The sequence below is a fragment of the Atta colombica genome, unplaced genomic scaffold (assembly GCF_001594045.1).
Source record: "Atta colombica isolate Treedump-2 unplaced genomic scaffold, Acol1.0 scaffold58, whole genome shotgun sequence".
Classification (NCBI taxonomy): domain Eukaryota; kingdom Metazoa; phylum Arthropoda; class Insecta; order Hymenoptera; family Formicidae; genus Atta; species Atta colombica.
Window position 1 is genome coordinate 924202 of NW_017259548.1, and position 3598 is coordinate 927799.

The window sequence follows — 3598 nt, forward strand, 5'->3', positions numbered from 1 at the left end:
TTTCGCGCTGACTCTTAGTCAGCCTAGATTATCTTTGTTTTTGTTATTTTAATAGGCATTCTACAACAAGTCATTCTCTAAGCTTAAGTTTTAAGTCATAAGAAATCAATTGATCAATCACAGTCTAATATGAGAAAAATAATCGACTATGATTGATCAGTTTCTTCGGCTTAAGACTTAATTAAAGTTTATATGTAATGGCTTATTGTAAAAAGTCTATAAGACATTACTTAAAATTGTCTTAAAATAAAAATTATATCGAACCTAAGTCTTTTTAGGTTGAATATCGACCTAAATCTTTTTTAGCTGTATTTATTGGGTTCATCTGTTTTCTTTCTTTTTTTTACCAATGTGAAGAAAAAAGTAAATTGTTCAAAAAATTGAATCAAAAGGAAAAAAGTTTGACATAATGTTTCGAATTATGCATAAACATAGCCAGGATTTTTTTAGCGGCATGAGGGGATCAAATTAAGAAACTTTTAAATCCGAGAAAGAAGGGGGATAATCGAATATGTATTATTTGACTTGTTTTGTTTTATATTATTATTTTTAATTAATTATTAGCAGGTAAAAATCACAAATCACACATATTTAATTTGAATTTTTCTCTTAAAATTGTAAATTGATTCTTTGAATTGAAAAAAACTGAAATTTATATCAGGAATTAATCATTGTTTTTTTATAATGAAATATAAATCATTTGCATATTGAAAAACACTAATTTATATATATGAAAATCATTCCGAAATTTTATTATAATTGACGTCATTTGATAATCCATTATATAGTTTTGATAATAATCTGTGAATGATTTTATCTTGGCTGAGTGCTAAATCGATAGATTAAGTCTACATATATTAAATTGCTGAAGACAAAGAGAGTTGAAACATTCAGTTTATCAAGAATTTAAAAGAAAGAAAACATCTGAATATCAAATGAAATAAAGATACTTTAACAATTTGTATTTCCTCCTGCACTAACTCTCATTAGCCTTAAATGTTGTTTGTATTGTTATTTTAAAGAAAGAGAGACCTAGTTAAACACATATATATTCTTTTTAAATTTATAACACTAGCCATCTTTGGATTCTCAGAAAATCTTTTTATTATTCATTTCTACCAATACAAATTAACTTTTTATCTATAGTATTTAATTTACTCCACATTTTTTCTAATTCTTAGAATTAAAAAAAGATAAAATATTAAACCAAGATTAATTTACATTGGTAGAAACGGGTCCATAATTTACAGTTCCAATTCTTTTTCCTTTCTCAAAACTAATTTCTTGTAAATATTTATTAAGCATAGTAGTACGTTCAAGCAATTTTATTTTTGTTCTTCTTTAAAATTTTGGTTACCTATGGACATACTATAGCGACTTGTTTATCGTTTCAAGACAGGTTTTTGCAGTTATAATCTCGAGATTAATATTTGCGAAATCATTGAGTCACGTCATTGCATGCTGAATCGCGATCACATTTAGGATCACAAATTAGATAAACGAGAAGAAAATTTGTCTAGAACAGATCCTATAACAGAATCTTTACTACTCTGTGCTGTTCTCAATTTATTTTTATGTACATCTCATAATCTTTTGTCTCAATAAAGTTATTATTATTATATATTATTCATGATTCTATTGGCAATGTGCTATAACCATATCATTAATATTTTACTTATTGGAACCTTATTCCAATCGATCAATAAACAATTAACAGTTTTACATCAATGATAATAAATAATTAAATAAGATATCGACTGATTAATTGAATCAATAATTGATTAAAAAGCAAAATAAGCATACAGAGATAATATAAAAATGAATAAAGTGTGACTCATTGAAAAATAATTTTTTTCACGCTGCGTTCGGAGAGCATTTGCTATCTTCAGCGTTATTGTGTTCTCAGTATTCTTATATCTTCAGTATTAAACGTAAAAAAGTATTATAATAATGCAATAACACATTTAATAGTGCTTAATAGTAATCATTTTGAAAGCGTCACAGCGTTTTGACATTATCATGCCTAGTTCGCTTGGGTTTTCTTTCGCATAGATCATTCGCGTGAATACGAAGTGCTGCGATGCGAGAATTTTACTTCTGATATTTATCGGAAGTACATATCGGAAAAAAGACAAGAAGCCGAATCAAAACACAATTTGCTTTTCAGGGGAGAACCTCTAGCTCTATAGTCTATTTTACGCGAGTTTCATTCGTTTCACGGAATGTATTTGTATATACTTTACAAGTTTTTCGTTGACGATGTATAAATAACTAAAGAAAAAAAAAACAGAGAACAAAAGACGTAAGCTGATCTATTTTTTTTTGTTTTACTTTTTTTGTTTGATTTCTCGCAATTTATTTCTATCTTGAACAGAATAGGTTTCATACATTCCGTTCAACAACTTGAGTTTCAAGATTCTAAGATCTTAGTTATCTCATAGTTATCTAGACTAAGAAACAGTTATGGGAAAAAGATATTTAATGAGCGGAAACTATTCGCGTGCTAACGCGTGCGAGAAACACAGTTGTGGATTAGACGAATTGTGACGAGGAATGTATGATTTTGCTGCAAAGGACTTCCAAATAAAATCTAGAATTCAAATCAGATTTTGCAAGTAAACCTTTATTAGCTTCCCGATACTTTTGATTATAACCTTATAGGCGCATAATATTATTTAATATTTTAAGCATATTCTTAGAAATGTACATTTAATGCACTTTTGTTGCAATAAAAGTTTTAAAGCACCGGATTATTAAAGGCGTTTGTAGGCGTCAAATCGTAAATATATGATTTTAAAACGCAATCGTTTCTTGCAATATACATCGCGTCTAAATAAAAATTGCGTTATCATAAATTTCTTTTTGTGTGGCTTCTCAGTGATATCTGCAACGTCATCTATACATCTCGGGTGTAACACATTCGTTGAAAATGTCGATAGTATAGATCGGGAGAACTTTAAAATAAGAAAAGAAAATTTATTGCTGCTATACCTACTGATTCCATTTTTCCTTGATAGACTCTTGGCGTGTCGAGTGCTTTCCATTTCGGGTGCATTTGGAGAGACACTATCAACGCTATTTACATCATTCTATCTTCATCGTTCAGCAGACGTAAAACAAGGATAGAATTACATAAATAGTGCTAATAAATTGATGACACAAGTTGACGCAAGTAATATAATTCTCTCCTTGTTACTCTATGGATGCCAAAAAAAAATTAGTGCTGTCCATTTAGGTCCAGATTCAATTTAGTTCCAGATTCAATTTATTTTTAATCTCTTTCCAATTAAAATTGAAAAAATATGAGGCATAAGTTGAATCTCAGTTAAGAATTAACAGTGAATTGTGGAATTGAGCTTTAAAGATACAAGTCGTTATCTTTGTTATTCCACTGAATCTCAAGAAAAATAAAATGATACTTATATCAACTTGTGTCACTAAATAAAAGGCATCCATGAAAAATTGATTGTGTTATTAACTCGTTTCTATCAACATAGTTTAATTTTAATTAAAGTTGAATGGAGAAGTTAATCTACTGCATTGATAGAAACAGATATAAATGGAAAACATCTATGTTGCAAAATTATATATATATATA